Genomic DNA, 13,650 nt, shown 5'->3' on the forward strand with positions numbered 1-13,650 from the left:
GTAAAACAGAGGGATCCTATTGGCCATATGGCAGCTGATGGGAGGCCGTGATGGGGCTGGAACTTAAAAGCGAACAGTTGGAAACTGGTTCTGCCCTACTGTCCCGTCCCACTCAGGGGGTGAGGGTGAGGTTAACTTTTTAATTCTCTGCGCAGTAATCAGGAGTAATGACAATTACTTTAGAGGTTCAAACCAATCATAAATTTACTTAAAACTCAGTGGAACTACAAAAGATGGAGGCTTAGCAAAAGTCATAACAATGCTCAAAACTTAGCAGAACTATGAAAGGTAAGGGTTTAGCAAAACATGTGATGATATTACCCTAATGTGCTGAAAATTAAATTAGAGACAAAGAGAGTGATAGAGAGGAAAAGAAAGAGATAAAGAAAAGAGAGAGAGAGAAAAGATATCACCACCCTTGGATCCAGCGATCTTCTCTGCTCGTAGTTGTAGTCTTCAGGTGGTGAGCGCGCGCTGAAAACTTATGATTTCCCTTTTTATAACCCGATGTGCCCGCCCCATAGGTGGGGGTCTGTCATCACTGAGCAGGTGCAGTATGTGCTCAGGAATGTTCAGAAATGTTCTAGAAATGAGTCAGTGGGTTGTGGGGGTCCTGGGGGTCTCACTGCTCCACCCCCCCCCCCCTTCAGGGCTGACCAAGTGAGTGGTGATCCATCACAGGCACATGGCGCACAGGGCACAGATGGTCTTTGTTTACGTGTTTCAGGAATAGAGGAGTGGTCTCACAAGACATTATCCTGCCTCCGCAGGCTCCGTTCTTGTTCAACACTCCCTGGTCATCAGCCCATCCCTGCCCATGTCAAGACTGGTGTTTGCGACATTCACTTGTTATCAGGGGCCTTACACCTACTGACAAAGAAAGCTCACAAATTAAAGTATTAGCTGAGCAGATCCAGACCCAGCCCATGCCTCTGATACTCTGTAAGAGCAATCCGACCTCCATTTCCCAGCCTGTCTCCTGCATCACTGCTAAGAAGAGACACCTCTGAGGAGTGGGCCATGGACTTGACCCCAGGGGTTGCACAGGAGTAATAACAGAGGAAGAGAGGATCCCTGATGATATGTTAGGGGCACCTGTCTGTGGAGTATGGTTGACATTTGGGGTGGGAGGAGAGAATATTTTCTTTATAGCAGTGATGGGTTGACCTTAGTGGGCTGCCAGCTGCCCACCCAGCCGCTGTCTCACTCCACCTCCTCAGCAAGGCAGGGCAGAGAAGATAAGATGAAAAAAACCCTCATGGGTCAAGATAAGGACAGGGAGATGGCTCACCAGTTACCATCATGGGCAAAACAGACTCAACTTTGGGAAAGATTAATTTAATTTGTGGCCAATTAAAACCACAGTAGGATAGCGAGAAATAAAAGCAAAACTAAAATCACCTTTCCTCATTCCCCTTTTCTCCCCAGACTCAACTTCACACCTGACTCTTCTGCCCCTCCTTCCTCCCCCACGAGTGTCGCAGGAGAACAGGTAGTGGGGGTTGCAGTCAGTTCATAGCACTTTGTCTCTGCTGATCCTTCCTGCTCATGCTGTTCCATTGCTCCACCACGGGGTTCTTCATGAAGTGCTCCATTGTGGGTCCTTCCCATGGGCTACAGTTCGTCATCTTCATCTTGACATAAGAAAGACATTTTTTTACAGTAAGAACAATCATGCACTGGAACAACCTCCCCAGGAACATGGTAGAGTCCCCATCACTGGCAGCTTTCAAGATGTGATTGGACAGGGTGCTAGATAATCTCATCTAGGGCCCCTTTCCCATGAAAGGCTGGACCAGATCATCTTTTGATGTCCTGTCCAACCTGGGCTGTTCCATGATTTGATGTGCTTCAGCATGGGTCCTCTGCATGGAGTACTGTTGTTCAGGGACAGACTGCTCCAGTGCAGGTCCTCCGTGAGCCACAGCTCCTGCAAGAAAACCTGCTCCAGGGTGGGCTCCTCTCCAGGAGCCACAGCTCCTGCCAAGAGCCTGCTCCAGTGTGGACTCTCCAGGGGCTTCAGTGTGGATATCTGCTCCACTGTTAACTTCCATGGGCTGCAGGTGGATATCTGCTCCACTTTTAACCTCCACGGGCTGCAAGGGTACAGCCTGCCTCACCATGGTCTTCACCACAGGCTGCAGGGGAATCTCTGCTCCATGCCTGGATGGAGCACCTCCTCCCCCTCCTTCTCCACTGGCCTTGGCGTCTGCAGCGCTGTTTCTCTCACATTTCTCACTTCTCTCACAACTGCTGTGCAGTGTTTTTTACCCTTTCTTAAATATGTTATCACAGAGGCACCACCAGCATCGCTGATTGGCTCAGCTTTGGCCTGCGGTGAGTCTGTTTGGGGGCTGGCTGGACTAGGCTCTGACTGACATGGGGCCGGCTCCTGCTCACATCTCACAGAAGCCACCCCCACAGCCCCTCTGCTACCAAAACCTTGCCATGCAAACCCAATACAAGGTTACTCTTAGGCAATCTGTACAGCTACTGAATCTCAGCTGTTTCCCTTCTCTGTAGAGTGGAGGAGGGGGCTTTTGTGGTTTTCCACCCACATTTGGTCTCTCTCTCTCTCTGAATCCCAGCCTCAGCCAAGACGGCGGAAACCCACTGAGCCCCAGACATGGCTGAGATTTCATCTCTGTGCCACCCACTCTTCTCCTCCTGGCAGTGACTTGCCCCTTTGTCTGGAGGATGAGAGTGTGAGATGCAACCAGGCTTTGGAGGAGCAGGGACAGACAAACACATGGAGGAGCAGGGACAGACAGACACAGCACTGAGGTTCATAATGTGCCACCAACTGTGAAAAGAACAGCACTGATCAGCCCTTGAGCACAACAGCTGGTCCATTGATTGTGTCTTTGGAGAAAGATGAAGCCTTCCCATCACAGGGAAAGAGCCACCTGTGTGAGACAGGAACTTCCCAGTATGGGATACAGGCTATGGGATGGGATGGGATCCTGCTTTACCAGTGTCCAGAGCCTGTGAAAACCCTGTTCTGAAACACAGCTCTCCTGCGAGAGCCTGCTGCATCACATCAGTATCTTCAAAACACCCTCACATGCCTGCAAATAGAAGTGTCCCTTCTGGTCCCTAGCTGTCCTGGGAAAAACAGAGCTGAGAAAAGGCAGGTTGAGATCGTAAGACCCTGGCGTCTCGGGGCTTGGGGCTCTGGGGCATTGAGCTGATGCTTCAGTTCGCACGGATTCTGGCTTGCCTTTTGTCTCCCCAGCATGCTGTAATGCAGAAACACTGGCTTGTGTTTAAACAGTTGGTTTATGTCACTGCAAATACCTACCAGAAACAGCATTCCCTGAAGGGGTAAAGCTTCCAAAATGCACTTGAACTTGCTGCAGAGTTGCAAGGACAAGCAGAGCTGTGGGTCTGAAGCGGCAGGCTTGGCCCCCGCACGGACCCATTCTCACTCCAGGGGAGGGATTCAGGAGGGAGTCTCATTTCCCAGAGCTGCTACAGCTGTGTGGTGAACAGGTACCTCTGGGACCGAGGGTCACAGCGTGCAGTGACGTGTTTGTATCACTTTCATCCAAGCATCTCAAAGCACTTTGCAAGCATTAATTAAACATCAGAGTCCAGGAAGGATGAATAATATTAGGTAGCTAGTCTCTCTTCTGAATGTAATATTTCTCATAAATATTTAACTGTTTTTTAAATTCCACGTGAGTCTCGTTCTCACCTCGCTGGGACAGTTGCTGTACTGCACCCATGGGGAAAGCGGGGCTTATCCAGCACCACACACTGACCCTGTGGCAGGTTGAGAAGAGCCTGAGCACTACACACCATTGCCCACAGCCAAGGTTGTGGCTGTCACGTTTCCCTGTTTTCTCCCCTGCAGAGACACTCCCCACCCACCTTGCACTGTCTCTCTCTTTGCTCTAATCCCATCACCAGCAATATTTTTTGCAAACTGGGGTTGGCAACAAACAAATTCTCGTAGACCTCAGTGGAGAGAGGAGGCTCCCAGGCTATGCTGGGGGGAGGTCACAGTCTGCAGGGACACAAAGTCTCTCCAAGGAAGTGCGAAAAAGGGAGAAAAGGGTTTCAGAAATCAGATGTCGTGAAGGACCTTTTATCGACTCCAGTGGGAAGCTGAGAAACCTCCAGAGGTGGACTCCTTAAAACCAACTTCCCCACACACTGGTGAGGGCTAGGCGTGTGCCTGGGAACTCTGATGGGTAAAGGATACTCAGATGTATTGGAAAATTAGTGATTGCTCAGTGGTATTGGAGAGAAGGAAGGACAAGTGTTGAACACAGCATGAAAACTGTATCTTCAGGCACCTGAATGTCAGCGGCTTCAAAGGCCAGGAGTTTTCTCTTTGCAACAGAATAGCTGACACCTGTTGAGCTTGTTGAGGGGTGTTTTTGATGCTAGATGTGGAGAGCTAGAAACAACCAGCTGTCTGGCAAGGAGGCATGGTGATTTGCCCCAGCACAGCTATGTACCTCAGAAAGGAGGAAGGCTCCTAGGTTGCGCTGGGGAGAGATACGTGTCTGCAGGAGCTTGGAGTCTCTCTGCAGAAGCTTACATTGGGGAGAGAGGACTCTCTGAGCAGATATCGTGAAGGTTCATTTGCTATTCACAGTGGAAAATCAGGAAATCTCCAGAGATGTTCTTCATGAGCAAGGGGTCCCTCGTATTTTGACAGGAGGTGTGAAGTCTGATGGAGAAAGACTAACTAGATGTGCTGGGAAGTCAGGGACTGCTCAGGGGCACTGGAGAGAGGGATGGTCCAAGAATCACCAACCGCGAAAGTGTAACACCAAAAGTGACACGGGCTGGAGTGAACCTAAACAAAACCAAGCCAATGTTAAACATGTGTCAGAAATGCAACAGGCAGGAGAGAGGTGGCTGGGGGAGTGTTTAAGGACCTGTATGGGGTGGATATTACTTACTATCTTACTATTAATGACCTTGGCAAAAGAAAGGGGGAGAAGTTGGTGACAATATTTGTTATGATGCACAACTGGAGGGGTTTCATCAGTACAGACGGTCTGGAATATCTCACTGGAAGCAGCTTGAGGCTCATAGTTTTAAAGTGGGATGCAACTCAATAGCACGCACCATAAGGTTTTGCCTCTGAGTAGTAATTATAAGAATTTTTTCTTTAACTTCCTTAGCTGAAAGCAAAGGGAGAGAAGGACCTGGGCGTATTAACCGGTCACTGGAGAGCTGAGTCACAGCTGTTCACAGCACAAAAGGAACAAATGATGGATGCACCCGATAATGCAAGCGCGGGTGGGCGGGAAATCCCCGTCGTGCATGGACACTAGATGGCGGCATACACCCGGGCCAAGGAGAGAAGGGAGCGGAGGGGGCGCAGCAGCAGCCCCCCCAGCGAGGGGCAAGGGCCGGCCCGCCCCAGCCGTGCCCCCCCCCCCCCATCCCCGGGGCTGCCGCCTGCCCTCAGCCCCTGCGCCCAGGTGCCCTCGGGACAGCCCTCGGTTGGTGCGACACGCGTGATGGAGGGACAAGGCTCCCTCGGCCGGTAGCCCGGGCTTTGGGGCCGGGGGATGCCTGGGGCCGAGCGGTGGGGCAGGCGGGGGGGAGCCTTCGGGGGACTCATGGCGAGGGAGGTTGCCCCTCACTATCCATGGGAGGAGCTGAGGGCTGGTGACAAAACCTGACCCTACTCCCAAGCTCCGGCCACTTATTAAAACTGAAGTTGTGTATGACGGCAAAGATGCGGAGCCCGCCATTACCACTAAAGAGATATCTTATACCGTTACTGAACTGGCAAAACTGCAGGAAAAATATAGTAGGCAGGCTAAGGAAACTGAGACCGAGTATGTGTGGAGGGTCTCCCTGACAGGCGGAGACAGAAAAAGGCTTTTGGAGGAAGAGGCTCAGGGATAATGGGGTCCTGGTGTATTTTTGACCGTAGGTGACGAGCGGGAACCTTGGTCCCTGACCCAGAGGGTGGCGTACTGGGCCAGAGGGTTAGACCCCTTGGAGAGAGGAGATCCCATTGCCATCCCTACCCCTGGAGGGAGCCAGCTTACAGAGAGTATACAGAAGGCGGCTTGCCTCCAATGGATGCATGGTAGGCGCCTAGTTCCCCACCAGCCTTCCCCGATGTTGTTGTTTGCCAATCTGGACAGGATGACTCCCTTGATTAGAGGGTTACCCGACTCACTGAAGATTTACGCTGTGCAAATTCAAGACCGATTAAGAGCCACTGTAGCCATGGGACCTCAGGGTGGACCGGGTCTTACCTGGGGGGAAATTGCACGGGAACTGATCAATTATGGCTGGCGCGTGGGCTATGTCGGAAAGGAGGGGAAGGCACAAGCGGCAGTCCGTAGGACCGAGGCAGAGGAGAAAATACTCTGCCCCCGAGACAGGAGCTTTGTGGGAAGGGCGCAAGGAATCAACTGTGGAAGGAAGGTTGAGATAAGGGTATTCCCTGAGAATTAATGGATGGCCTACCCCTCCCCAATTTGCAGCTGCTGGTAAAAATGTGGAAACCGATAGATAAAGGCCAGCTGCGAAAGGAAAGTGTCCCCATGGCCCCTGTACCTCAGAGACTGGCCATTCCCATGGCTCCCATGGGGGGGCCCACCAGCCCTCCAAAGTCGGGATACTCCTTGTGCCCGTCTCTAGTGAGTGAGCTGGGGGACGACCAGTGGGTGTATTTTAGGAGACTCACTGAAAATGAGCTGGGGAACCTACTGGTAACCTTTCCCCTTGGTGCCTTTAAGACTCCGGTCACTTTTCTGGTAGACACAGAGGCCCAAATGTCTGCTTTAAATGCTGATACAGCTGGCTGGAGTGGGATTGTCCCTGATAAAAAACAGATATGGGTTACCGATGTATTCGGATATTCCAAACCCCAACCTACAGACCAAGTGCTGGCTGCCAGGAGACACCACCCCCACCGAGACCACTATGGTATTGGGAGTGCTCCCTACAAATATTTTGGGATTGGCTTTATTGAAAGGGAAGTCCTGGACAGACTCGGCAGGGAGGGAATGGAAATTCGGGTCTCTGGCAACCCTGATAAGGCTTTTGCAGACTGCTTCTACCCTTCCCCTGTCCAAAATCGTGAATGTGAAACCCTATCCCTTACCGCTGGGAGCGAAGGAGGGAATCGCTTGGGTCATAAGAGAGCTGCAGGAACAGGGGGTAATTATTCAAACTCACTCCCCTTATAACTCCCCAGTGTGGCCAGTTCACAAACCAAATGGTAAGTGGCAGCTAACAATGGATTATTGGCGCTTAAACGCAGGCACCAGTCCCCTGACAGCAGCCATGCCTAATATAGCCGAACTGATTGTCACCATAGAGGAACAGTCCCATAAAATTTTAGCCACCATTGATGTAAAAGATACGTTTTTCATGGTTCCTCTACAGGAAGGTGATAGAGATAGATTGGTATTTACATGGGAAGGTATACAATATACTTTTACATGTTTGCCCCCAGGATATCGGCATTTGCCTACCTTGGTGCACCATGCCCTGGCACAAGTACTAGCAGAAATCACACCCACAAGGAGGGAGTTAAAACCTACCAATACATTGATGATATATTGGCGGGGGGGTCCGATGCCACTGCAGTGGGACAAACCCAAAAGAAAATAATCACTCACCTGGAAAGTTTAGGACTTCAGGTTCCAGCAGAAAAGGTACAACTCCCCTCCCCTGAGGTGAAGTTCGTAGGTATATGGTGGAAAGGAGGAATGGTGTGTATTCCCCCTAAACCTTGGCTACCTTAGGACACATAAAGATACCAGAAAACAAAAAGGAGATATGGCGACAATTAATAATTCTATGAGGGCCCTTTAAGGTCCTGAGGCCTATACTGGCGGCACCAGGAGAAAATACAGTAAAAGGGTTAAAGTTGTGGTTTAGCTTTTTACCGAAACCTAAATCGATTCAATCAGACAACGGCAGCCACTTTACTGCCGGGGCAGTCCAGGAGCGGGCAAAAACCAAGGGAATCCAGTGGACATTCCATACCCCCTATATCCCCAAGCTAATGGGATAGTAGAAAGGACCAATGGACTCCTAAAACGCATCCTGAGGCCTCACGACCCTGGGTGGTCCGCAAGACTCCCAGATGCCATAGCCAGAGCAAATGGTCTGTGGGGGATAAATGGATGCCCTAAACTTACCGCTTTCTGTCCAACACCCCCCTCCTTGCTCCCTGGAGAGAGGGAGAAAAAGGACCCTGTAAAACCCTTACACTATCCAGGACAGCCCGTTCCGGTGGACCTCCCAAGAGTGGGGGAGGTGCCTCTGACCCTCAAAATTCTGCTGAACACCTATTCATGGATAGCTGCTGATGCCCATGGAAAGGAAGACAAGATTAATACCAGATAGATTGTCCCATCCTTTTGACTACTGATTTGAAAGAATTGGAATCTTTTCCTTTGTTCTTTCACAGGTCTAGCTACCGGAAACATCCTCCACCTCAGTAAGTTAAAGCTGATGTTATTTTCAGGAATTTATACTCCTAATCTGTGTGATACAGAGGAATACATAGCCAAACCATGATTGTCAATTCTGCTCAACACTGACAGTTGTGGATCTGGTCCTATGTTTTTTGTCTCTCCCTATGCATTATAAGAACCACAAGCCAAAATACCACAAATCTGGCTTGGGAGTTAGTTCAAGGTTTTGTTAGGATGTGGGGTTATCAAAATAAAGGTCTGTGTCTTACTTTACCTAGATTAACTGAAGAAGGCTTATGGGTTTTTATGTCACCTGTAAATCTGTCGTTTATCTTTAATATGACTAATGCCACCTCTGTAACATTCCTGTCACCCAACTGGACCATCAAGAATAACTGGGTGCATTTTCGGCAATAGCCAATGGTAAGGCCTGATATATATGACGTTTGGAGTAAACCTCCAAAATGGGCCAAAAATGCGAAGTTATATTCAACAGTGGTGTGTAAAGCTACCAGACCACCATTTAATGTCTCTATTTCTTCTCCGATAGATGGATCAAACCCCTTATTTACTAACGCCAAAGGAACATACCTGCTGGAAATGTCACTTTCAAAAAATTCACCAGGAAAACCTCCTGTTATTATTATCCATGGGATCCTCTGTTTGATCTATTAACAAAACCCGATTTCTATGAAGCAAACTATTCTACTCAATGGGACCCAGAATGGTGTATCCTACTCCCAAATAAGACCCATATAACCTCTCGAGATAGAAGTAATTTGATGTGGGCTTGGTCAGGGAACAAAGTGGGACAAGTTTTTATAGAGCCTAAGTTTGATCCACCTATCAGGGATGTTGAAAGCCCCCTTTTTAATTGTTCTAAGACAATCACTTGTGATTCAAGACCAGGTGATCCTCCTGAAACTTGGTTTATTGATAGTCTCAGAACCTTAATTTGAGATATGTGCACATGCTGGGGATATCCTTCAAAGGGATGGCGAAACAGCGACAAAACTTGTAACCTCACTCTTCCCAGAAGTTGCAATTTTATTAAACAAGAATGGAGTGGAGTACCCTTCACTCGTTATCCCTTACAAGGGACACCCTTAACACCAAGCCTATTATATATGCTGTGAATTATACAGATCAATATACCTGTAAAACTAACATATATCCAGCCCCTTTGGGGTTAGCATGGGGGTGCTCCAATGGAAAATTTTATTCTTACTTAACATTGGAATATCATGCTGGTCTGAAGTGTGGATTGGGTATCCCTTCTTTGTGTCCATCCTGTTTTTTTTATTTTTACAGTACCTTCCCAGCAATCACGTAGAGAAGTGGGAAGTAATCCAAAGGCCTGCCCCAAATGGATGATTAATGGAGTCCAAACTCCCAATTATTATACTGCTGGACAACTAGCTGCGTTAATGTTTGAGAATATTTTTATCCCTTATGCAACCTTAAAATGGCACCAATTTGTCCTAGAAAATGTTACCTGGCAGGTACATCTTTTAAGTAACTGGACACAATATGCTTTTGGAGAATTAAATTTACAGGTCCAACACGTATCGAAGATGAGCCTTCATAATCGTCTAGTCCTGGATATGATATTGCTCAAAGAACAAGAAGCTTGTGGGATGTTAAATCTCACCGATGGAGATACACAACACTACTAGCTCTATAGAGGAAGCTCGAACAAAAATGAAGGAGATATAACTGACCATACGGTGGAACTTTTTCAATCCATGCAACCGAAAGACTGGTTTGATGGTGAGACTCCGAACTCTTGGTTACAATCCATCCTACAGTCCCTGGGACTCACAGGATGGGGGGCATGGTTAATGAAAATAGGACTAACATTAGTTATTGGTTTCATATTTTTAATGATTGGCCTAGCTGTTGTTCGCTGTATGATTACCTGTGCCACCTCTTCCTTCTCTTTTTTCTCCCTCTCTTTGCTATGTGAGAATCACTACCCTAGAAGATGACCTCCAAGAAGTAGTCAAGACGTCTGTTTGAGCCACGGGGTGTTGTAAGGCCCTGATAACAGGTGAATGTTGCAAACATCCGTCTTGACCCAAGCGGGGATAAACTGATAACAAGGGAATGTCGCAGACATCCGACTCGACCAAGAACAGAACCTGTGGAGGCTCTTGTGAGCTCATTCCCCTATTCCGGAAACACGTAGACAAAAGACCATCTGTGTCCTGTGCATGCGTGCCTGTGAAAGGCCTTCACTCAGTCAGCCACGAAGTGCGGGGGGACTGTGAGACCCCCAAGACTCCCACAACCCACTGACTCATTTCTGGAACATTCCTGAGCACATACCGCACCTGCTCAGTGATGACAGACCCCCGCCTATGGGGGGGGAGCACATTGGGTTATAAAAAGGAGAAACACAAGATTTTGGTGCATGCCCGCCACCTGAGGACTACAACTACGAGCAGAGAACGTTGCTGGATCCAAGGGTGGTGATAACTTTTCTCTTTTCCTTTCTTTCTTTCTCTCTTTCTTTTCCTATCACTCTCTTTGTCTCTAACTTCATTTTCGGCACATTAAGATAATATAGTCACAAGTTTTGCTAAGCCATTACCTTTTGTAGTTCTGCTAAGCTTTTGTTTTAACTTTTGCCAGGTCTCTATCTTTTGTAGTTCTGCTGAGTTTTAAGTAAATTTGTGATTTGTTTGAACCTCTAGAGTAATTGTCATTACTCCTGATTACCACGCAGAGAATTAAAAAGTTAACCTCACCCTAACCCATCAAGTGGGACGGGGCAGGTCTGTCAAACAAAACAGCTCAACGGCCACGCTTGTCACTTTTATTGGTGCCTGTATTTTGTCAGTAATGCTCATCTGCGTGAAGTGCTCCACTGGTTACAAAAGCAAGATGGCAACATCTGTGAAGCTTAAGATATTCTCAGCACCCCAAAACTGGTGGAATTTGTATTTATATCCAACCATGTCTGAGGCCTCATAACCTTTATAGATGGTGTCACCCTAACCTTTGCAGATTATGCACCTCAGCCACCATTGTCCTCTCTATTGCAAAGAAAGTAGTTTCAGGACCTGGTACAGGTATTACAATGATTGTGGAGGTGCCTACTGCATACCCAGATCTTGCAGAGTAACCGTACATAATCGCATCAATGCCTCTGGTCAAAGTGACTCCAGGTATCATCAGTTCTTGGTGAAGAGCTGTGAAGCAAGAGTACCTGTGTTACAGTAAATAATCCAATGCTCAGCTTGCATTTTGCATCTTTGAACAGATCACACCTTCGCCTTGCCCCCTTGGAGCTGCAGGGCTAACCAGGGCAATGGATTGACCCTGCATGGGGGTGAGTGGGACAGCTCTGCCACGCGCCTGAGACTGGCCCCAGGTTGGGAAGCAAGGGGGAGGATCAAACTGCCAGTTGTCATCAGAGGCAGCAGTAAGGCCCCAAAGTTTCTGAATTAAGACATGAGTTACTGGTGGTCAAGGACGTAAGCAGCAAGAAGGCCAAGTATGTAGATGACATGAACCTATTTAAATTTGTCAGGACATGAGAGAATGACAAGAGCTTTGGAGACACGTAAGAAGGCTGTGCTCATCAGCAACAGGAAGGCAAATGAAATTCAGCATGACTGTTCCCAAAGTCATGTAGGTGGAGGCAAAATGTAAACTGCATAAATACTTCTAGGCTTTAGCTTACTGTAACTGTACCGGGACAGGCAAGAGCCCTGGGCTGAGGACACAGTGAACAGCTTGGTATAAGCTCAGTGCTGTTCGGTGGGGAGTGATAGTCAGAAGAGCAGACAAGACGTTGGGAGCCATGAAGGGCAGGATGGAAGTAATGCGGAGAATGGCACTGCGCCTCCATGTAAGCCAGCACTGCTCCCCCACCATGCTCCTGCCTCCTCTTCCAGAGCAAAGGATCTGAGGAGAGCTGACCATGCATACAGATGAGCTTGAGCAAACTGTCAGGGAGAAAGTCCCCAAAATCTGGTATTTGTACCTGAAGGGCAATGAGTTAGGAGGGGATAGGGAAATAAGAAAAAAGGGATGTGATAAAAGGCTGTAGGATAATGAACCAACTGAGAGAAGATAGATTGGGAGTCCCTCTTCTTCCAGCCTTTATGACAGGAGAAAACAGATGATGGAAGTGGAAAGCTTTGAATTCAAAACTGATAAAGAGGAACCATTTTCACACAGTGAATAAGCAGACCTGAGGACTGATTGCCAGAGGAAGTCAGAAAGTACAAGAAAACAGTGCGGTTTAAAGACAGATCAGGCACACATCTGAGCAATGAGAACATCCAGGCTGGTAAGAGGCAATGCTGAAAGTATTACAGGATGAGAGAGCATCCCATTGTGCACGAGAACAGAGAGCAAACCACTCTCAGGCACTGAGAGATTATGATGTGATCTTGCTGAATACTAGATTGCTCCTTAGCCCCACGGGAGCTAACCCACCTTTTCTCTATCTCCAAAGCATCTGGCAGAGAGAGGAATCTGAGTTAGACAGATCACTCCCAACTTGAAAAAAGTGCAGCATTATCATTTGCCTAGAAAGATGCCTGGTACCAGGCTGGACTGTCCTTCCTTATGTTGGTGCTGTTTCAGTGTCTGCCTGAAATTGCATGGGACAGTTGAAGCAGGCAAGGCTATCTCACACGTCTGCTTGCATTTCTCTAGGACTTAGTGGAGAAATGGGTATCGTTTTCAGTAAAATACATGGCTAGCTGAGTAGTTAAAGAGCTGTGGAGTCCAGATGTGCTCCCTAGAGTGGGCTAGTTGAGGTTTTTGGGTGCTGCTCCATTACCTGCAGTCTGAGGATCCCAGAGTGCATTCATTACCTCTGTGCCTGAAGCTCTTGGGGGGAAGGTGGGGGCCACACACAAGAAGGCCTCTTCACATTCCTGCTGAAATAATGAAAAGCTGGCCTGGTAGTTAAACCCTCTGCTCAAGTCAAGAGAATCTCCCTTCCTAAACACTGAGAGCTTCATTTTTGTACCACCACCTCCTTGCTTGAGCAGCCACAGGCCAGTGACCCATATGGGAGAAACCACCATGTGTGACTCTCTTTTCTAGTGATGCTTTCTTCTTGGGTGGCATGCAATGACTTCAAGAGCAGTACCACAGTCCTCCCTGGCTGCTCGGAGAGTAGGTGAAGACCATTCTCTAACTAGATGAAACCTAAATACATTGAGAGTCATGGGAGATGGGACCTGGCAGACTCATGATCACATTAGTAAGTACC

Source organism: Grus americana, chromosome 1 (assembly GCF_028858705.1).
Source record: "Grus americana isolate bGruAme1 chromosome 1, bGruAme1.mat, whole genome shotgun sequence".
NCBI lineage: Eukaryota > Metazoa > Chordata > Aves > Gruiformes > Gruidae > Grus > Grus americana.